The sequence below is a fragment of the Hyaena hyaena genome, unplaced genomic scaffold (assembly GCF_003009895.1).
Source record: "Hyaena hyaena isolate Hyena2069 unplaced genomic scaffold, ASM300989v1 scaffold_26, whole genome shotgun sequence".
In the NCBI taxonomy this organism is placed as follows: domain Eukaryota; kingdom Metazoa; phylum Chordata; class Mammalia; order Carnivora; family Hyaenidae; genus Hyaena; species Hyaena hyaena.
In genome coordinates this window covers 2995106-3019228 of record NW_024080658.1, presented here as the reverse complement: position 1 = coordinate 3019228, position 24123 = coordinate 2995106, and the positions used below count along the sequence as shown (strand labels likewise).

Genomic DNA, 24123 nt, shown 5'->3' with positions numbered 1-24123 from the left:
GAGTAGTGTTGTCCCCAATCAAATAGGACTAGTGTCTTTATAAAGAGGGGACTTTGGGCAAAGACACACACACAGGAGAATGGTGCACGTAGCCGTGTAAGAAATTACCAGAAGCTGAGAGGGAGGCCCATAACAGACCCTTTCCTAGTGCCTTCAAATGGAACATGGCCCCCGTGGCACCCTGATGTCACACTACCAGCTTCTGGAACTGAGAAGACACGTTTCTGTTGTCCTAAGCTGTCGAATTTGTGGTACTTTATTATGGTGGCAATGAATACATGCTGATATACTAAAGGCTTTCTCACTCTATCTTGCGCTCCACAAAGTGGCAAGCCAGCTTCCCTTTAACATTTGTGCCAAGTCTTCCAGTTACGCCATGCTATCTACTACCTTAGTGAATGACATGGTTTCTCCACACTGAACCAGAGGACACTAAGAACACAATAGGAGGGTATCCGGTTGGGTGAAAGAAGGATAGAGAAGTAACATGTTTTCTTTGCATCAGGTGTGACATTATCTCTTTACTCCTAAAAACCACCCTGTGATATAAGTAGACTGTTCTGTATTCCATGTTCCAAATAAGATTTATCAAGATCTATCATCTGCCAACAATCACATAGCCAGACAGTGACAACACAGACATTTGAATCCAGTTCTGACTGTGAAGCTATTCTATGATCTTTCTTCTGGGAAAGGTAATTAAGCATCAGGATAGGTTACCTAACAAAGCTGGCTACTGTCATTTTCTTGAATGCTTAAAAACAGGTGCATTGTTCTTCTTTATGGATATGTTGCACATGGCTCTACCTGAAGTCAGGAGCATGGACAAATAATTTTTTAAAGTTCCTTTTGGATTTGTGATTTTTATGATTATAGAATTAGTCTTCATGAATTGAGGAAAAAAGAGGCTCATGCTTCAGGAATTTTATCCATGTAGTCCTCATTTAAAATGCTTGGCTCACTAGATTAAGGGGACAAGACTAAGCAACCGAGCGGGTCCCTAGTAATTGCTGGCTTTGGACCAGTAAGCCATGTCACTTACCAGTTCTGCTTTTCCACATCAGTGAGTGTCTCTGGCAGGTCCTGGGTCCCCAGGTACTAAGTGTTTTCAGATCCGTTCAAGGCAGGGAGACCAAGCATGCTGTACTGACATGTTTTCTTCAACCTCACTTCACCGTCTAGTAACCTCCTACAGGTTAGGCAATAAAAGTTTTATTCACCTAATAACGTACTCCCTATCTACAGACAGGAATCTTGGGATGTGAGTTTCTAGATTTAAATGTATAGAAATTAGGGGTGGGGAGAATGGCAAGATGGCAGAGAAGTAGGGAGCTCCGTGTATTTCGCTTGTACCCATCTCTCAAGCAAATACGGCCTGAAGTCACAGGACACTGAGCCACAGGAGTTTGGGAAGAGAAAGAGACAGAATACACTGGGAAGGAAACCTCGTAAGTGTGTGAGTGCGGACTGGGGAAGATGAAAGTGGGTCTGGACCCAGAAATATGGAGGGAGGGAAGGGAACCGGCTTGCATGCAGCGGTGGTGAGTGATGAACCATGGTGAGCGGTGGTGAGATGCCACGAATCCAGGGGAAAGGAAAGAGAAGCCGAGATTGCTCTTAGAACCTTCCCTGGAGAAGAGAAAAACCTCGGCTTGGAAAGAGAGTGTTTTTTAGTTCTGGCTGGGGTGCTGACTTTGAACTAGGTGCCCCCAGTCCCAGAAGACACCAGGAAAAACTGCACGGCAGTGCTCCCGGCCCCATCCCTGGTGGCGGTGGCGCAGACTCTGCAGACCTGAAGTTGCTACGTTCTGCACGCATTCGGGTTGTACCTCTGCTTGACCACGGCAGATCTGAGGCTGCGACACTTTCGCCACCCCCCCCCCCCCACAACCCTCGGGAGCAGGGAAGCAGCGACCTGTGGAACTATTTAGGGCGGGATAAACAAAGCCTGCTAACTGGGATCTGGAAACGAGGCGGGGCGTGGGGCATAGAACTCAGCCCATCTTGGTTACATCCTCACCACAGGGAGATCAGACCCAAAGGAGTGATTTGCAATGCTTGGTTGAGAAGGGACTGGGCCATTCTTCTCCCCACCACCACCAAGGCGGGGCCTCAGGGAGCGGCCAGCTGACACAGTGGAGACAAGACCTGCCTGCACTAAACCACATCCATCCCCTCCAGATAGCTGTCTTGTTGTTGTTGTTGTTGTTGTTACCTGAGCCTGGGTTTGCGTGTTTATTGGTTTTGTCTGTGTGTTTGTGTACCTTTGTTCCCTCTGTGTTTTTCTATTTTCTTTTTCCAGGGCTGCCTCAAGAAACAAGCCAAACCACACATGGTGGAGAGTCCCAAATACCAATATGAGTAGGGAAACAAAATAACCAAACACTCAACAAGAGAAACCAAGAGACACTATTCAAAGAACACTTCCTGAACAGACAGGCCCTAAACAGTCTAAGAGCCCTCTCTAATAGAGCAGAACTCGCAGGGGTAGAGTGTACAACAAGCTTTTAAAACTAACAAGAGATAGAAAGCTAACCAAAATGATTAAATGTAAGATCTCTCCTCCAAAGAAATACCAGGAAGAAATGACAGCTAAAGAGCTGCTCAAAACAGCTATAAGCAACATAACTGAACAAGAATTTAGAACAATAATCATAAAATTAATCGCTGGGCTTGAAAAAAATCATGGAGGATATCAGAGAAACTATGGCTACAAACACTATGGAGCTTAAAAATAGTTATGATGAATTAAAAAATGCGATAAATGAGATACATAATAAACTGGAGGTGTCCAATGCACGGATTGAAGAGGCAGAAAGTAGAATAAGTGATTTAGAAGACACTATTATAGAAAAAGAAGAAACTGAGAAAAAGAGAGGTAAACTGATCCAGGAACATGAAAGAAGAGTTCGAGAGCTCAGCAATACAATCAAATGGAACAATATCCATATCATAGGAATCCCAGAAGAGGAAGAGAGAGGGAAAGGTGCTGAAGGAGTCCTGGAACAAATTACAGCAGAGAACTTCCCCAACCTGGGGAGGGAAGTAAATGTTGAAATTCAAGAGGCACAGAGAACTCCCCTCAGATGTAACTTGAATCCATCTTCTGCACGACATATCATAGTGAAGCTGGCAAAACATAAGGAAAAAGAGAGAATTTTGAAAGCAGTTAGGTAGAAAAGGGCCCTAACATACAAAGAGAAACCTATCAGAGTGGTGACAGACCTATCTACTGAAACTTGGCAGGCCAGAAAGGAATGGCAGGAGATCTTCAATGTGATGAACAGAAAAAAATATGCCACCAAGAATCCTCTATCCAGCAAGCCTGTCATTCAGAATAGAAGGAGAGATAAAAGTCTTTCCAAATAAACAAAAACTGAAAGAATTTGTCACCACTAAACCAGCCCTACAAGAAATCCTGAGGGGGCGCTCTGAGGCAAATGTTGAAAGGAACGCAAGATACTAGAGACACCAACCACCAGAAGCATGAATCCCACAAACAACACAATGACTCTAAACCCATATATTTCCATAATAACACTGAATGTGAATGGGCTGAATGCTCTAATCAAAAGACACAGGGTAGCAGAATGGATAAAAAAACAAAATCCATCTATTTGCTGTCTACAAGAAATGCATTTTAGACTGGAAGACACCTTCAGATTAAAAGTAAGGGGATGGAGAAATATATATCATGCTACTGGAAGGTCAAAAAGCTGGAGTAGCTATACTTATATTAGACAAACTGGACTTTAAATTAAAGACTGTAACAAGGGATGAAGAAGGGCATTATATAATAATTATAGGGCTATCCATCAGGAAGAGCTAACAGTTATAAATGTTTATGCACTGAATATGGAAGCACCTAAATATTTAAAACAATTAATCACAACCAGAAACAATCTTATAGATAAGAATGTGCTAATAGCAGGGGACTTTAATACTCCACTTATAGCAATGGATAGATCAACCAGACAGAAAATCACTAAAGAAAAAATGGACTTGAATGACACATTGGACCAGATGGATCTGACAGATATATTTAGAACTCTACATCCTGAGGCCATGGAATTCACTTTCCTCTCAAGTGTGCATGGCACATTCTCCAACATAGATCACATACTGGGACATAAAGCAGCCCTCAATAAATATAAAAGAACTGAGATCATACGATGCATACTTTCAGATCACAATGCTATGAAACTTGAAATCAATCATGGAAAGAAGTCTGGAAAACCTCCAAAAACATGGAGGTTAAATAACACCCTACTAAAGAACGAATGGGCCAATCAGGCAATTAGAGAAGAAATTAAAAAATATATGGAAGCAAATGAAAATACAACAATCCAGACTCTATGGGATGTGGCAAAGGCAGTCCTAAGAGGAAAGTACACTGCACTCCAGGCCTATTTCAAGAAATTAGAAAAAGCACAAGTGCAAAATTTAACAGCTCACCTAAAGGAACTAGAGGGAGAGCAACAAAAGCACCCCAAACCCAGTAGGAGAAGAGAAAGAACAAAAATCAGAGCAGAAATAAACACTATAGAAACCAAAGAAACAGTTGAACAGATCAATGAAACCAAGAGTTGGTTTTTGAAAAAATAAACAAAACGGACAAACTTCTAGCCAGGCTTTCAAAAAGAAAAGAGAGAGCCCTCAAATAGACAAAATCATGAATGAAAATGGACTTATTACAACCAACCCCTCAGAAATACAAGCAATTATCAGGGAATACTATGAAAAATCATATGCCAAAAATTATATGTCCAAACTGGACAACTTATAAGAAATGGACAAATTTCTAAACATACACTCACTACCAAAATTCACACAGGAAGAGATAGAAAATCTGAACAGACCCATAACTAGTGAAGAAATCAAATCAGTTATCAAAAATTTCCCAACAAGAGCCCTGGACCAGATGGCTTTGCTGGGGAATTCTACCAGACATTTAAAACAGAGTTAATACCCATTCTTCTCAAGCTATTCCAAAACATAGAAATCGAAGGAAAACTTCCAGACTCATTTTATGAAGCCAGCATCACTGTGATTCCCAAGCCAGAAAGAGATCCAGCAAAAAAGGAGAACTATAGGCCAATATTCTTGATGAATACAGATGAAAAAATCCTCAACAAGATACTTGCAAATCAAATCCAACGGCACATAAAAAGAATTATCCACCAAGATCAAGTGGGATTCATTCCTGGGTTACAGGGCTGGTTCAATATTCACAAATCAATCAATGTGATACATCACATCAACAAAAGATAAAAACCATATGATCCTGTCAAAAGATGCTTAAAAAGCATTTGACAAAATACAGTATCCCTTCTTAATCAAGACCCTAGAGAAAGTCGGGATAGAAGGAACTTACTTAAACATCATAAAAGCCATCTAGGAGAAGCCCTCAGCTAACATCATCGTCAATGGGGAAAAACTGAGAGCTTTTCTTCTGAGATCAGGAACACGACAGGGGTGATCACTCTCACCACTGTTGTTTAACATAGTGCTGGAAGTCCTAGCATCAGCCATCATACAACAAAAGGAAATCAAAGGCATCAGAATTGACAAAAAAGAAGTCAAACTCACTTTTCACAGATGACATGATACTCTACATAGAAAACCCAACAGACTCCACCAGAAGCCTACTAGAGCTGATCTATGAATTCAGCAAAGTTGCTGGATACAAAATCAACATACAGAAATCGGTTGCATTTTTATACACCAACAATGAAGCAACAGAAAGAGAAATCAAGAAACTGATCCCATTCACAACTGCACAAAAAACCAAAAAATACCTGAGAACAAACTTAACCAAAGATATAAGAGATCTGTATGATGAAAACTATAGAAAACTTATGAAGGAAATTGAAGAAGACACAAAGAAATAGGAAAACATTCCATGTTCATGGATTGGAAAAATAAATACAGTTAAAATGTCATTATTACCCAAAGCAATCTACACATTCAATGCAATCCCAATCAAAATTACACCAACATTCTTCTCAAAACCATAACAAACTATTCTAAAATTTGTATGGAACCACAAAAGACCCCGAATAGCCAAAGTAATACTGAAAAATAAAACCAAAACGGGAGGCATCACCATCCCAGACTTTAGCCTCTACTACAAAGCTGTCATCATCAAGACAGTATGGTATTGGCACAAAAACAGACACATTGACCAATGGAACAGAATAGAGAACTCAGATATGGACCCAAAAGTATACAGCCAACTAATCTTTGACAAAGCAGGAAAGAGTATCCAATGGAAAAAGACAGCCTCTTTAACAGGTGGTGCTGGGAGAACTGAACAGCAACATGCAGAAGAATGAAACTAGATCATGTTCTCACACCATACACAAAAATAAACTCAAAATGGATAAAGGACCTGAATGTGAGACAGGAAACCATCAAAACCCTAGAGGAGAAAGCAGGAAACAACCTCCTTGACCTCAACCACAGCAATTTCTTACTTGACACATCCCTAGAGGCAAAGGAATCAAGAGCAAAATTGAACTATTGGGACCTTATCAAGATTAAAAGCTTCTGCACGGCAAAGGAAAAATCCATAAAACTAATAGGCAACCGACGGAATGGGAAAAAATAGTTGCAAATGACATATCAGATAAAAGGCTAGTATCCAAAATCTATAAGGAATTCACCAAACTCCACACCCAAAAAACAAACAATCCAGTGAAGAAATGGGCAGAAAATATGAAAAGACACTTCTCCAAAGAGGACATCCAGATGGCCAACAGACATGTGAAATGATGCTCAGCATCCCTCCTCATCAGGGAAATACAAATCAAAACCACACTGAGATACGACCTCATGCCAGTCAGAGTGGCTAAAATGAGCAAATCAGAGGACTCTAGAGGCTGGCGAGGATGTGGAGAAACGGGCACCCTCCTACACTGTTTTTGGGAATGTAAACTGGTGCAGCTCCTCTGGAAAACAGTGTCGAGGTTCCTCAAAAAATTAACCATAGAACTCCCCTATGACCCAGCAATAGCACTGCTAGGAATTTACCCAAGGGACACAGGAGTGCTGATGCATCGGGACACATGTACCCCAACGTTCATAGCAGCACTCTCAACAATAGCCAAAACATGGAAAGAGCCTAAGTGTCTATCAGCTGATGAGTGGATCAAGAAGACATGGTTGATCTATACAATGGAATACTACATGGCAATAAGAATGAATGAAATCTGGTCATGTGTAGCACCATGAATGGAACTTGAGGGTGTTATGCTGAGTGAAATGAGTCAGGCAGAGAAGGACAGATACCATGTGTTTGCATGTAAAGGAGGATTAGGAAGAACTTAATGGAGGACCATGAGGGAGAAGAAGGGGAAAAATATTTGGGGAGAGGGAGGGAGGCAAACCATGAGAGACTCTCCAATGCTGAGAACAAACTGAGAGCAAATGGGGTGGGGGGTAGGGGGGTGATGGGCATGGAGGAGGGCACTTGTGGGGGTGAGCACTGGGTGTTATATGGAAACCAACTTGACAATAAACTATTTAAAATAAATAAGTAAATAAATTTGCGGAAATCACCAGGTGTAGCAGATCACACAGGAAACACTTGTAACAGCTGAGAGCTATGCACAACCGATACAGATCAAAGAAAGGTTGTGAAACTTGAAAGAATAAAGGAAAAAATTAGCAAGCAAGATCAGTTCTCAGGAAGATATCAAGTTCTTTTCCTTTGAGAGTGGTTCTCTTCAGGCAGAACTGGATAAAGCTGACGGTCAGCAGGACGTCATGTGCAAGCAAATCACCACTTGGTAGTGATGGTTTCTTCACTTACTATTTCATTTGAATAAAACCTTGATTTGTTTTCATAATTTTACCTAATTCCTAAGACAGTGAGTTTATATTTACTCTTGATTCCAATGTTGAAATGATGAAAAAGCTACTTTTTAAAGGAAAAAAATGACCCTTAATAAAGATGACACATTCTCCTTATAAGGTTAAGATGCTGACAGTTTTAAAAACTATGAGAAATTGGAGTGAAATCTGGTTTCCATTGTTCTTGCTTTTACTTTTCCTCAGAATATTTCTGCTTGAAGAAGCTCACTCCATTGAACAAACAGAGCAAATTAACTACTGGTTAAGTATTACAGTGGGCTTACAAACAGAAAGTCATTTCTAGCTGCAAGGTTTGGTATCTCTGGGCTTGAACGTGGCCCTGCTGCTTGGAAATTGGTGAGACAGCCCCACCATCAGCCCCTGATGACTTCCCAACATCCTCATGGTTGTTGTTTAACATAAACAAGAAACCCTTCAAAACCCAAAAGGCATTGTAATCAACACTGTGTATAATGTTGATCATATTAATATATTGATGCTGATACTCAGTCTCACCAGGAGAATAAAGAACAAGTAGCCACCTATTATATATGTGTGTGTATACATATGTATATATATACATATGTATGTATTTAATGTTTACTTATTTTTGAGAGAGACAGAGTGCTAATGGAGGAGAGGCAGAGAGAGAGAAAGAGAGAGAAACACAGAATCTGAGGCAGGCTCCAAGCTCTGAGCTGTCAGCACAGAGCCCCACATGGGGACTGAACTCAAGGACCATGAGATCATGACCTGACCCAAAGTCAGACTCTCAACTGACTGAACCACCCAGGAGCCACCTATCTTTAAGACTAAACAAACGTTTTTGCTTCCTCTCTGATTTCACAAAGTCCTCAATTATAAAGAAAGGGGGGAAATGCAAAAGCTGACACTTTGCCCAACATAGCTGGGAAGGAAAAAAGAGAATTCCTCAAAGTCCATATGGGGGAGGCTTATTACAACCAAGGCATTCCTCAATCTCCCTTAAAACAAAACAAAACAAAATAAAACAAAATGGTGTTTGCCTTGAATCTTTCAGCTCTGTGTGCAACTTTGAGGAGCCCTGTTGATCCAACAGCCTCACTGTGTTTTCTGCGGTCTGTGCAGGAAGAGCCTGACGGAATGACGTGTCAGTGATTCTATTCTTGCCTTTCTGATAGGTCCCTGATGGTGCTTCTGAGTGACCGCTCCTTGCTTCCCGCAGCTCTGATAGGACCCAGCTCCCTCCTACCTAAGCTCAGCATGGGGAGGCTGTCTCTTCAGGGGAGATAGCTTGTAGCCCCCTGCCTCATTCTGGGCTCCTCCAAGAAATGTGTTGTGTTTTCTCTTCATTTAGGTATAATTGACCTATAACATTATACTGGTTTCAGGTGTGCAAAGTAAAAATTTGATATTTGGATATTTGGCAGATGAGGACCAGAACAAGTCTAGTTACCATCTGTCACCATACAAAGTTACAACATTTTTTTCCCCCACGTAGCTTACTGTTTCATCTAGGTATGGTGTGAACAGTGGCTAGACACAGATAAAGTGGTGTTTTTGAATAAAAGAATGTGCTACCCAGGAGGCATAACTAGTATTTAATTTGCTGCCTGTGTCTGATAGACTGTGAGCTCCTCAAGGGCAGGGACCGTGTCTCATTTGTCTTTGTATTCTGGGTGACTCATACACATTCATTTGTCCATTCAGTTATTCAGCAAATACTTACTGAGAGCTGGAGGTACAGGACTTCAACAAAGAACTAGACATTTCTTTTGCCCCACAGGCTAGCATGCCATGGAATAAATATACTTTCTAATGTGTTACAAGATGCACAAATATACACTCAAAATAAATAATACAAAAGCTGAGCTCTCTTACTCATAGACTTATCGAGTGTCAAAGATGAATAGGACCCACTTTTTAAAAAAATGTTTATTTTGGAGAGGGAGAGAGAAAGAGGGTGAGAAAAGGGCAGAGAGAAAGGGAGACACAGAATTGAAGCAGGCTCCAGGCTTTGAGCTGTCAGCACAGAGCCTGGCGTGGGGCTTGAACTCATGAACTGCAAGATCATGACCTGAATGAAAGTTGGATGTGTAGCTGACTGAGCCACCCAGGTGCCCCAGGGACCTGCTTTTAAAGATAAGGAGGCCAGCTCTCAGAAAGAGCTGACCAATCCTTGATCTTGTGCTCTTTTCACCTTGAGCAAGGTGGTTTGTGGAAGATAAGGTACTTCAAGTAGAAATTTTCATTTTTCTCAGTATCCCTCTTGCCTCTAGAACCTAATTTGGTCATATATATGTTTATTTTTAATAGTTTAATTTCTAAAAGTTCAAATAATTCAAGGGTCTCCCGGCTATGGTTCAAATAAAGATTATGAATCCAAACACTTACAGAACCCGGATGTAAAATAATTTAAGCAACTAAAGCCAGGGGATAAAATGGAAGTCAGAATAGAACAATTTGGAAACACAAGCTGTTGTTCACTTATTTACTCCAAATTTATTACTTAAGGCATTTATATTATTTTATTTTGCTTATGCTTTTGTGGGCCAGGAATTCATAAGGGCTCAGCTGGGTGATTCATCTCTTATCCACGTATATCCCCTCATGGAGGATGGAGGAAGTATCCCCTACTTCCATGGTGGCCTCCTCAATCATGTGTCTGGCACTTTGATGCTCTTCGACCTTCTGTCTTTGTCCCTATGGTGTATCTTCTCCTAGGGCCTCTTCATGTGGCTTGGGCTTTCATAGCATATGGTCTCAGGACAGTTGCACTTGATATATGGTGGGTCATTTCCTTCAATCAATGTCTCAAGGGGTCAGGAAGTAGGGGCGCCTGGGTGGCTTAGTTGGTTAAGCACCTGACTCTCGATTTTGTTTCAGGTCATGACCTTGTGGTCCTTGAGACAGAGCCCTACTTCAGGCTCCATGCTGACAGGGTGAGCTTGCTTGGGATTCTCTTTCTCCTTCTCTCTCTTCCCCTCCCCAACTCATGCTTGCTCTCTTTCAAAAATAAATAAATATTAGAAAAAAAAGAAAAAGAGAGAGAGACAGGAAGTAAATGCTGCCTGTTTCTTTAAGCCTGTGTCCAAAAACTACATAACATTACCTCTGCCATATTGTACTGGTCAGAGGAGTCACAAACCTTCCCAGATTCAAAGGGAGGAAACCCATACCACACTCCTCAATAGGAAGAATGTTAAAGAGTTTATAAACATCTCTAATGTGCCACAGTCTGTTTCAGAGAGTAGGTACCAAGATACCAGGTTGTTGCATTGTGATACTGTAGTCCAGTACGAGAGATAATGAATATTTAAAAGAGATGATGGAAATTTAAATTTAAAGATGTGCAATCTTCTGATTTTTAAATGTTAGCAACAGATTCAAATTTCTTGGAAAACTCTGTGTCAGGCATCCACATTCATGGACACTGCCATGCCCACCAGCATGTCCCCTTTCTTTCAAACAACAAACCAAATTCTTATAAAGGAGACTGAAGAAAGTACTGATGTGCATTTAGAAATATTTTGCCTACAACTCAAAATAAAGATCTTAAGAGCTTTTACTCTCTTTGACAATAGATTTTTATTGAAAACACACCAGTCAGTAAATGAGAGATCTTTCTATATAACTATCATGACCCACAAGGGAAAACTGAATGTCTGCTATTCTGAGAATTCCCTTCTCCCATTTCTTTCTTAGCCAAATCACCATTTGATGAAAAGTATAATGACTTTCATTTCTTGAATTTGAGAACTAAAAATACATGATAGAGGTACTGACTTAATGCCCTCAAAGGAAAGAAAACCAAAGAGAAGCACAGAAACTAAGAAGTCATGGATATAAACAATACAAACTCCACATTAGTACTTAAACTTTAGTGACCAAAACACCTCTGATTGAGAAGAACCAGGTAATTTCCCAAGACTCAGCATTTTGAGTCAATACTTGAGATGACTCTGATGGAGGTGGTCCATGAACCATGTTGCTGGTATTCAATTAGAGGGATAGTTTTGAGGGAGAGCAAAACTGGGCATAGCTGCAGTATAACTTGTATCTCATTAAAAAAAAAGTTTACTTGTGAGAGAGAGCGAGCGTGCACACACGTGCACATGTGTGCACACGCATGCAAACAGAGAAGGGGCCAAGAGAGAGAATCCCAAGTAGGCTCCACGATGTCGGCACAGAGCCCAATGTGGGGCTCCATCCCATGAACCCTGAAATCATGAGCTAAGCTGAAATCAAGAATCAGATGATTAACCTGCTGAGCTGCCCAGGTGTGCTGAATTGTGCCTCATTCTAGGAGTTGGTGGTGGCTGTGATAATAATAGAGCCTAGAGAATAATGTGTGTAGTGGGCCCCGTTTCCTTAGCCCAGTGTCAAAATCATGTTAGATATAGGAGACAGGGCTTCTAGCCCTGCTTGTGCATTAGCTAGCCAACTGAAGAAAGTCATTTTCCCTCTCATGGCCTCAGTTTCCTCTTATGTAAGATGAGGGTGGCTGGTCCGAGTTTCCACAGTGGCAAGTACAACTGCCCGTATTCTGTGCCCGAGGTGGTCCTGCTGTGGGAAGAGGTCATGGAGAAGACGTGACCGCTAGCTGACCTGCGAACCAGACCTGGGGAATCAAGGGCTCTGCAACCCTTCCTCTGTCCTTGAATGTATGTTCTGCCCGCTGTTTCCACAGTGGGAGCTGTTCCAAGGACCCCGCCTTAACAGAGTAAGGTGTTGTTGAGACCATCTGGGTAAATATGTGACTGAACCCCATTAGGGCTTCTCTATAAACTTTAAGAATCTTGCGGGTGGGTGTGGAGATCTACTTGCCCTGTAGTTGCCCAACACAAGCCTTGTACATAAGTTCTCTTGCTTATTAATGCTGCTACCTACGAATCCGGACTGAACTGCTTCTTTCATTGGTCTCTCCTTGCCCTCTGTGCATAGGGCCAGTTTTCAAACCAGTACCTACTCCCCAAGAGTGCCATGTTTCCCTGGCCTGGCCTCACAGTTCTTTTTTCCTGGCTACTTTCCAACAGAATTAACACATGGGTTGAAACCCCATGGTGTAGCTGTGGTGAAGGCTCTATAGTTTCTCTTGATTGTGTGGCATATTGCAGTTTTGGAGGGAAAGTCAGGTGAAAAGTCGTGTAAGTAGTTTTGAAGGTGGGAAAAGAGGTTTAGGGCAGGAGCTATCCAGAAACAGAAACATGCAATTTGAGAAGGGTGGGAATGGCAGACAATTTGCCAGCCAGTCTCAGACCTATCTTGGTTATCTCGGTGATGGAGGTCTTGGTATAGCTGCCTCTAGCAAATTCCAGCAACAATAACCCAGGACAATCTGTAGGAGTAGCAGGGCTGATTAGGGTGAGCAAACTCGTAGGTCTGCACATATACAAAGCTGGGAGTGAGTGCCTCCTTCCTTTGGCACCAGCAGCTTGCTTGCCTCAACCTGAATCCAGCCCTGGGGAGAGGTATTATTCCAAAGGAGTTGCAAGCTTGCTGCGAAGCTGTCTTCTCTCTCACAGGCCCACTGAGCAGAGTGAGAATGGGTTGTGTAGGAGAAGAGATGCAGATGGGTCAGGCCTGATGAGGCTGGGAATTCCAAGGCCCTGGTTTCCTGAAGGACATCTAGGGCACTGGCTTCAGATCTGTGTGGGGTTAGCTGTGCAACTCTGTCAGGTTACTTGATGTCTCTTTAAGTCTCCATTTCCCAATGTGTAAGGTGCAAACAAGAACCCCTTCTTGGCAGAGACGCTGCCAAGGCAGAATATGCGTATGTGGAACCCGACACACAGTATTTCAGTGTTACATGGAAATTAATTTTGCTTTCTTCTCTCCCTTTCCTTCTCTCTCTCTCTCGCTCTTGCTCTTGCTCTCTGCATTCACATTGAGTGAATGTCAGGAAATGAAGCAAGATACGGACAGCAACATTCATGCCAAAAATGGATGTAGAAATCCACATCGTCATGCAGAGGAAGCCCAGCAGGTTTTACATGCATTGTTGACTTTCTGACTCATAACTGCTTTTCTCTTTTAAATCCACCCATTCTGCTCCGGTTGGACCTAGTGCAGCAAGGCTGACAGCACAATGCCAGGATCCTGCCCAGTAGGAAATATCTCCCAGTGCTGCTCTGAGGCCAAAGTTCTACGGACAAAAATTTACAAACCTGTGTCACAGGCTTGCCTAATAAGAATTATAGCTACCATTCACTTAAGGGATTAGTATGCGGTTGGCCCAGGGCTAGGCACTTATAAACATTATTTAAGTCAGCCCTTACAGCATTATAAGAAGTAGATATGATTATTGCTATTTACAGATAAGGAAACAGGGGCTAATATGGCTCATAAACTATAGAAATGAATAGAAATCAGATCTTTTCCTGAGTTCTTAACCACTACTTACAACTAAACATTCATTACTCTGAGAATGCAAAAAAAACACACGAGGAATCCACTGTTCCCAGAGAGTTTCAAGGTGCAGAGAAGAATCAAGACCAGCATATGAAAAAGAACAGCATATGAGCTATGTGCTCAACCACACAGTGAGCTATTTGGGGGTGGGGGTTTTGTTTCAGTCTTTTTTTATATCCCTATTTTCTAAGGCAATGGATAGCCCTTATTAGAAGCCAAATCACCATGTGTTAGACGTGTAAGCAAATAAAAGGATAAATGTTAAGGTGTGTGCTACAGACCCAGATATTGGTGGGGGTTCAAGGACCAAGGACGTCCAAGGGGTCCAAAGGAGAAGAAGAGCTTCATGGAAAACAGACTGGAATCTGAGATGGGATTCAGCCTGGTTGAAAAGGGCAGAGAAGACAGAAGAAACACATTAACCATGGCATGCTGCAGCAGAAGCATGGGGCGCTGAGACAGTGAGGAGAACAAAGTACTTGGAGAAGTGTCTGTGCACTAGTCGGCTTGGTAAAGGGCCAGTCAAGTAAGAGTTGGCAGGGTCCTGGTTTAAGACTGGCCATTATCTGGAAACAGGTCAACAAGGTCAAAGGAAACACAGGGTAGGCCGGTCTAGACACATAACGTAGGGAAGTCAACTGGGGCAGCCTGGATTGCAGGAAGCGTGGTTCCCCACCCACGGTAGAGGAAATGCAAATATAACTTTTGGCAGCTGTGAAAAGCATAAGAGTAGGCCAAGTCAGCCATGAAGAATGTTGGGGAGGAGGAGTACCGGGAAAGGTCTTGAAGGAACACATACTGGGGCTGACCACCCCCTCCATTTGGATTTCCATGCACCATAGCAGCCTACCTGCTCTCAGGAGACCCTTGGTGCATCTGTTTATGCTGTAAAATGAACGCAGGGAAATCACATTTACTAAGGGATGACTTACGATCCATGGGGCTCAAAAAGCCATAAAGTCCTTTCAGTAGGGTTGTCTATAGATAGATAGATAGATAGATAGATAGATAGATAGATAGATATAAATCTCCTCTACACATATATAATTTTATATTACTTAATACATTTTCACATAAATGTGAATATAATTTTACATAAATTCATATAAGTAGTTTTATCCTGGGCTAAAGAGCTAAGCCTAGAAACGGAAGAATGTAACAGATGGCTCTATCTTGAGGCTTCTGGTTGCACCCTTACCCTTCCCAGCCAATTGTTCCAAAAGAATAATGAAATTGTATCAGTCAGTTCTGCTCTGTCAGTATATATTTAATCTATGTGTCTCAGTCAGGAAGAAAACTGTTACTTGGTAATGACCTCCACATGGGCCTCAAGAACCCTAAGATTTTTCACCAAGAAGCCCAGAGTGGTTGTGCAGGGTGATCGCCACCTCTGAGCTGTGGGACTGAACAGCTCATCACTGCACACACTGGGTGCTGTAGAAACCCAGTGCCCAGGGGATAATAAAAAACAAAACAAAACAAAAAAAAACTGTAAGGAAAGGGATTTTCTGGTTGGGACAGGGGGTCCCTAAAAACATCCCCAGAGTTGGGTGTTTGCTAGGGGAATCAACAGGACTCAGCAAATAGTTGAACTCAACAGCTGACATCTGTTACAGCAAAAGGCTACAGAACCAGAGCAACAAAGAGAAAGGCACACAGGGCGAAGTCTGGAAGGAAGCAGGCACAGGCTTCCAAAAGTCCCTCCTGGGGGAGTCACCCACGATGCATTTAATTCCTCCAGCAATAAGTTGTGAAAATGTTGTATGAGGTGCTGTCTACCAGGGACGCTCATTAGAGAGTCGCTGGCCAGGATTTGTATTGGAGGCTGCTCACTGGGCATCCTCTGCCTAGCACGTACCCAAACTCCAGACTCCTAGAAGGAAAACAGGTGTTCAGGATAAATGACACCGTTCGTACAGCCAGTTTAGGTACATGGGCCATCTGATCAGGGAGACCTGGGAATCGTCCTGAAATCCAAGTTTTGGGACACTAGCAAGGTCCAGTCTTGCAAGTACGACCTTCTAACAAAAGAGTCTCAAGGCCTGCTACATTACATTTTTCCTACAGGAAGGTCTAGGAAGTTTAGAGAATTCTGTATGCCACCACCACATTTTGAAAATAAATAATGCACACTAGCATATTAAAGGATCTGAAAGGTACTGTAGTATGAAGGACTTTTTTTAAACAACATGTCTGAAATGTTTTTGTTCATTATATTTTTTTGGGGGGTTTCTTGTTTGTTTTTAAAGAAAACTTGTGGGGCACCTGGGGGCTCAGTTGGTTAAGTGTGTGACTTCAGCTTAGGTCATGATCTCACAGTTCTTGAGTTCAAGCTCCACGTTGGGCTCTGTGCTGACAGCTCAGAGCCTGGAGCCTGCTTCAGATTCTGTGTCTCCCTCTCTCTCTCTCAAAAGTAAATATTCAAAGGATACTAGCATTCTATGGAATACAGTTTGAGAAATTCCAGTCTAAATGTATAGACTTGCATCACTTCTATGGCCTTAGCTTTCACCCTTTATTAAACATGCAAATAACAAGAGTTAAAACATAAATTGCTCTTACTGTGTGTCAGGAGATTTTTTATGTAATAACTCATTTGACCAAACAAGGCTGGACTAGGTAGCTCTAACCACGGGTAAGCGGCATAGTGGGGGTTAAGGGTGCAAGCCGTGAATTAGACTGCAGTGCTAGTTCCTTGGCTTTGCCAGTTACCAGCTGTATGGTCACTTTCTTAACCTTGGTATGCCTCCGTTGCCTCATCTCCAAAGTGAGAACAGCCTTCACACACAGGAAGAACTCCAAATGTGCTTGTTGATTTTTCTTTTAACTAAATGAAGTTTTTTATAGATCGAGAGGTTTTGATCCTTTAGCTCGAGGTCATGAGTCATGGCAGGCATAGCAACAGACTCATGTGGCTTCAGAGATGACCAGATGAGATGGTATGGTGAGGGTGGCCTGAGGGAACTATACCGGTAGCAGGTGGAGCTTGCTCCAGGTTCCAGGAAGGCAAGAAACTAAGCCTTTCAAAACCACGGCCACTCCAGGGAATAACTGCAGACTGCCACAGGTCAGGAGGCACTATGGGTTTCCCGAGAGTCTGGGACTGAGGCCAGCAACAGAAGTGATATGCTTTTGACTAAATAGAGCAAGACTCTAAATGAACTTTGACTAAACCTGACAATTTTATCCACATGCTTGAAGAAAGCCACCTCACAAGAAAATCCCCTCAGATTCAAGCCTCATACAGATCTACGTGGTAGAAAGAAAGAACAGGGAAAGATGCCAAATTGAAAAATGACAAAATGCCACCAGGAAAAAGCCAATTTTTAATATGCCTTAACACTGTTTCTTTATCCCTTCTCATGCTATCTCCAGTTAAGCAGTGTTCCATGTAACCAAATAATCCTTCATTGAGATATACGAAGAGTCAGCAGTGTCACCCTGGAAAATGAAGGACTGTGATATATTTTATAGTGTGCAGGTACAGGTGGGTGTAAAAAGTAGGGGGGAGGGAGAGGGGAAGACCCTTCAGTGCATTAAGGTGTGCTAAAGAAATCACTTGAATGAAGAATTTCTAAAGGACTAGGTGAAGAAATTAGTCTGATATCTCCTTGAGATCATCATAGGCTTGTCACGTATAACACTGTTCTCACAGATGATTCCTTGTGGCCATTTTCCTAGGACTCATCTCTTTTATGAAGTCAGGATCTGGAATATTCCATATGCTCTCACAAACTAACAATAATCTGGGTGCTTGGCACATCGTATATGCTCAATTAAATGTGGGTTGAATATAGAAAGGCCTTTGTTCACAGATCCTTCCACTTTAAATGTCCAACATTTGCCTCCCTACCTGGCAACATCTGATATGTAAAAGCATGTTTCCTCTGTAAATCCTGCCTGACTGCTGCGGGCAGTGCTCTGTGAACAGGAATCCTGGCTACCATTGTGGGAGCACTTACTTTGTTCCTGCCACTGCTCCAGGACTTTTACATGTATCAAATCTTATACTTCACATAATACCCGCAAAGTAGGACTTCTTACCCCCTTCACTTTTATAGGTGCCGGACAATGAAGCTCAGAGAACAAAAGAACTTGCCCAAGGATGCACAGCTAGGAAGGGGCGGATGCCTCCTGCCTGGATGTCTCAGTCATAGTATATAACCACATCATATGTGGCTTATCATGGTCAAATCATTCATTGCTTCATGCCAGTGCCAGCTGGGGAGTGATCTTTGATGGGGCACAGGTGATCCTCACACAATTCCTCAAATAATCAATACAGCAGATTGAATAACCCATGACAACACAACTCAAACACTGAAAAAATGAAACCAAGGATTCTGTTGGCTTGAGCTCCAGCCTCTCCAAACCCTAGTCTTGTGACCTTGACCAAGTTATTTTAGTCTTTCAGGGTATCAGTTTTCTCTCTATAAAACAGAAATTACAGAAACTGTTTCATGGCATTTGCTTTAAGAACTAAATGAATTAAAGAACATGAAGTACATACTCAAGGGCCGAGCACAAAGTTTATCTGATACTAATACTCATTTAAAGGTTTGTTTGATAAGCATGCTGCCTACGATCAGCCTGAGGCTTACTGGGTGTTCTACAATCATCTATTAGATGAACGAATACCTACATGTCTCAATTTGGGAATCCAATACAGTAAGACACACACATAGAACAGCTAATTGTATTTTGGTTGCCTTAAAATGGATCTTTATCTTTTTCTTTCTAGGATGCAAGCTTCATAAAACATGCGTGGGTTGATGTCTAGACACAGCATAGTAGATTCTTAAATGTGGTACCAAAGCGGCCATCTTCATTATGGCAAAGTGGCCTGCCTCCCATGGGCTACTTTTACTCTTCTGCTGTCATGACTACTTCTGATGCCTTACTTCAGTTCCTATGATCATATCCCATCATCTCCCTGACATCTCTCGGTAACAATCTCTTAAGTCGAAAACACAAAACTGTTCTTTCTTGCTGTGTAGGAAAGAAGTCTTCAAATTAATTTTTCCATACCTCCGTATGCTTCTTCTTCTAAATATTAATGCAAAAGTAGGTTAATCTGGTAAATTTATATTTACATTTAAGTACAATGAAGTACAATGAAAAAGGCATCAAGGACATGATAATCATGATCAATGCCTTTCGGGGTGCCTGCCTGCCTTGTAACAGCCACAGGGACGCCTCTGGGCAGCATTGCCGCCCGCTGCTGGCAGTTGTTGACTGCATCAAAGCTGGGCCAGTCACAGTTCCTGTCTTGGGATGAGGAAATGTAGAACATAATTGGGAGCAGAGAGAGGAGAAATTGAGAGAGGAGTTGAGAACATTCTGAGTGCTTCAGCCACAGTCCGTAAACTCGAAAGGGGTAAGGGTTGAGTCACAGACATAATGTATGTAAAGAATGAAGCAGACAGAAAGGGAGAGGCCATAGAAAGAGGGCAGTCTGTTGTCTGGATTCTTGCTGGCTCTCACAGTTTCACTCCTCCCTGAAGTCTTGCTGCCTCTGTTCAGACATTCTGTCAAAGACTCCGTTAGGGTAGTATGACAACCGCACCAAGAGGCGCCTGGGTGGCTCAGTCAGTTAAACATCTGACTCCTGATTTTGGCTCAGGTCATCATCTCATGGTTTGTGAGACTGAGCCCCACGTCAGGCTGTGTGCTGATGGCACAGAGCCTACTTGATATTCTCTCTCTCACCCTCTCTCTCTGTCCCTCCTCTGCTCACACACATACATTCTCTCTCAAAATAAATGAATAAACATTAAAAAAAAATGAAGACCCCACCAAGCTCCATTTGTTTGGCTGAAGCCACCTTAAGATTTTCATTCCTTGCAACCACAAGAATCTTAACTTAGCCATCACAAAACTATGATTACAGTTAGGGTTATCAACAATAATCCTTACAAGCATTTAACACTGTGCACATTTACTAACTTCTTATTAATAATATCTGCTACAAGCAAGTGCTAGAATAATGCTGCTGAAGCAGCCATCCACGAACTAATAACTGGGTAGCAGCTGGAGGTTAAAAAGCAAGCCATGGAGAGGGAGCGAATTTTCTGAAATGATAACCAGTATAAGTCATCACATCACTGGCGATGATTCTGCTTACAAGAGTCCATCCAGGTTGGATGGCTGCAGATCAGTAAGACAGTGGAGGGAAATGTTTTTCTATCAGGAAAGAATAAAACAATGAAACAGACAGATTGCTGTTTTTAATGAAGAGTAGAAGAGCACAAAAAACTGGCTATGCTTAGGTGGTTCAGTAAAAAAACATGGCTACCATCACCATGGATCCTAAGAAATATGCTTCAATCTTACAGATGTCAATAAAGCATTATTCAACTGTCAATTTAATAATGGAAGTGCCACCAAAGATTCATATTAACAAAACCAAATGTAATAGATAGTGAGGAAAAGTGGTTGGTAGGGATCTGAATTAACTAACCATGTTTGAGGAAATGATTGAGGCAATAAAAAGATCAATAGGAAATCAGGCCATTCTCTAGGACCTAAAAGTTTCTCAGTGGAATATTTTAAAAGAGGATTTTATTGGCTCATCCCATTTTTAATGCACTTGGAAATGCTCAGGTGCTCACCATTCCTGCAGAAATGGGTATACAATGAAACTTCAGATGACTGAATGATTGATAAAAAGGAACTTAGTCACATACCTCTCTCTACTGTAAGGTATAAAGCCCTGCATATCTACCATGCAGATTTATCAGGAACAACAGAAATATTGTTCCAGCCTAGAAATATACCACAATTATGTTGCTTTAGAAAATCTTGAAAGCTCAGGAGAGTATAAAGAAGAAAATAAAAAGCATCTTCAAACCACCATCCAGAGATAACACTGTTAAAATCCTGGTTCATTTCTTTCTATTACTCTCTCTCTCTCTTTTTTGTTCCTGTGAGTGTGAATACTATGCACTTATATTTTACTGTATATACACTATTTAAAAACAACATTTGGATCTTCCTGTATATACTATTTTCATATTCTTTTCATGCAATATCTAGTGAAGGGGCCCCTGGGTGGCTCAGTCAATTAACAGTCTGTTGATTTCAGCTCAGGTCATGATCTCATGGTTTGTGGGATTGAACCCCATGTCGGGCTCTGTGCTCTGTGCTGACATAGAGCCTGCTTGGGATTCTCGCTCCTCCTCTCTCTGCCCCTTCCCTGTTCACACATATTCTCTTTCAAATAAAATAAAATAAATAAATAAATAATCAAATAATCACGTGAAGATTTTCTCTTGCCATTCCATAGAATTTCAGTGCTGTACACCACTTTCAATTGTATGACTTTGTCATAATTTAACCAACTTATAAGATATTTATATGGTTTCCATTTTACTATCATCTATTAACTAAATGTTTATGTTTTCCCAAAATTCATGTGCTGAAGCCCTAATCTCCAATGTGATGATGCTCGGGGAAGTGGGGGGGGGAACCTTTGGGAGGTAATTAGCTTATAAGGCTGGAGCCCTCAAGAATAAGATTAGTGTCCTGATGAGATGAGACACCAGAGATGCTGTTTCTCTCTCTCTGCCATGTGAGGACACACCAAAGAGGTAATCATCTATAAAGCAGGGAGAGAGTCCCCACCAGAAACCAAATCAGCTAATGCTTTGATCTTGGCCTTCCAGCATCCAGAACTATAAGAAATAAATTTCTTTTGTTTAAGCTATCCAGTCTATAGTGTTTTGGTTATAACAACTCAGACTAAGATACTATTCTTTCAACATCAAGAATAGAGCTGTTTATTCACACTTCTTTTCCCTGCCTCTTCCCCACAATCCATTCTTGTTTTTTCTGTCCATCTCTGCCATGGGAGGCTGACCCCTGAGGACTGCAGTACCTGTGACCCCCTGCCCTTTAGTCTCTGGTTGTGTTCAGCTAGTTAGAGGCACCAGTGGGAAGCAGTAGGCAGGAAGTTTGACTGTTCTCTCCTTCCTTCCCTACGTAGACCTGGTACTGGTAGTAATGGCTGCCCCTCTCACAAGGTTCTCTGGTCACCTGATCCCTATTTCATGGCTCTAGTTCTCTGTCTGTCCAGCAGAAGCTGTTGCCAGTCCCTGGGTGACTGAACCTTTGCAGGTTCCTTTAACCACTGCTATGTCAACGCTTCCTTAAATTACCTTTAGATTGCCATCTCACCGGTACGGACAGTTTTAGTGAACAACTTGAACATTACATGGTATAACTCTGTGGAGATCACTTATTTATAAAAAGTGTAACAAAGTCAACATCATGCAACCCATTCCAAATAGTGGGAGGCTTACCACAGGTAAAACACTCATATGAAACATAATAAAATAGAGGAATGGTCTAGATTCTGGAAACTTCTTCCTTGACATTTTCAGAAAGTCTCATTGAATTTCCTTCAATTCTCTTCTCTGTGTAATGTTCACAAACCACATGCTTTCCTCCTCCTTGCAGCCTTTGCTTATGCTGTTAGCCTAGATGGGGTGTCCTTCACTTTCTTCTTTACTTCTAAGCTCTACCTGAAGCCTTATTTCCTCCGTGAATTTTTGGAACCCACAGCCATCCTTCCTCAGAATTGCTGGATCTGTGGTACTCAACATGGTAGCTGGGAGCCACATATGGCTACTTCAATTTAGGTCAATTAAATTATAAATTCAGTTTCTTAGTCACACTAATTACATTTCAAGTACTCAATAGACACATGTGGCTGGTGGCTACTGTACTCAACAGTGCAGATCTAGAATATTTCCATTTCAAAAAGTTCTATTGGACAGAGTTATTCTAGAGCACTTAATTGTGTATGATTCCAAAGAGTATTATATTACAAGTACTCTTGTACTGTTCTCTAGTTATAGGATCAAGAATAATAGGGAATAATAAGGAAGAGACTGTCTTCTTCATTCTCAGTCCTAGCAGTGCTGGCATAGTAAGTACAGCTGCCAACTTGGGTAATGACCATGACTATTTTCTCAGTAGAACACTAAAACACAAAGAACTATTAATAATTGAAGCAATGGTATAACAAGGGTATCATGGGACAACTTTCATGTAGTGGTGGGTAGGGATTCTTCTCGTCCCACAAAAACAAAGGCATCCTACACAATGTCTTCCTTATGCACTCACAAAGAACCCATCTACAATATTAGGAATGAGTCTTCAATAAGCTAAATAGTCTGATTAAACAAAGTCTTCAAAAGAACCCAAGTGCACAGCTATATATATATATATATATATATATATATATATATATATATAGAAGCTTCTACACAATCTTCTAGACTTGTTCACAGACAATGAAAAACTGTCATTAAATACTGGTACACTTTTGACTGTGATTCTGGTTGACAACTGGCCTCTGTCAAAAGCAATTTAATGGAAGTGATAAAGCTATATATTCTACACAATGCCCTCTCTCATTTCTCTTCCTTGAGATGATTGCAGAATTTTAACAAAAATTCAGTGTTTGACTTACTGGAATAGGCTTATGAAATACATATTTCAACCTTATGCTAATCTCTGGCAAGAATGTCTTCTTAGATATGGATCCACTTCCTATCTTTCATTCAGATCTGCACTAAAAATCACTTCGCAGAAATCTCTTCTAATCCGCATAGCAACTCTGTGACTGAGGTATCTTTGTTCTGATTTTACAGTGCAAAAAACTTGCTTTCAGAAAAGATGTGTCATTTGCCTAAAGTTAAATAGATAGCGAGGGACAGAGCTGGGATAACGACTCGGAGTTTTCTGTGATTAAGGTTGTGCTTTGAGTCACTCTGTGATAGTTCACCCGGGCATTGACAGAAGTGACGCTGTGACTGGAGGGCATGGAAGGGTGGCACCATTTGGTGATCGCTCTCCTCCAGACAGCTTCTTGTC

The 24123-nt window shown here is 41.6% G+C and overlaps 1 protein-coding gene across 2 annotated transcripts in view; it reads right to left on the bottom strand.

The window, feature by feature from the left end:
- SAMD12 (sterile alpha motif domain containing 12) overlaps positions 1–24123 on the bottom strand; it is a 398489-nt gene that overhangs the window by 133148 nt on the left and 241218 nt on the right. The gene's annotated exons all lie outside the window — the stretch shown is intronic.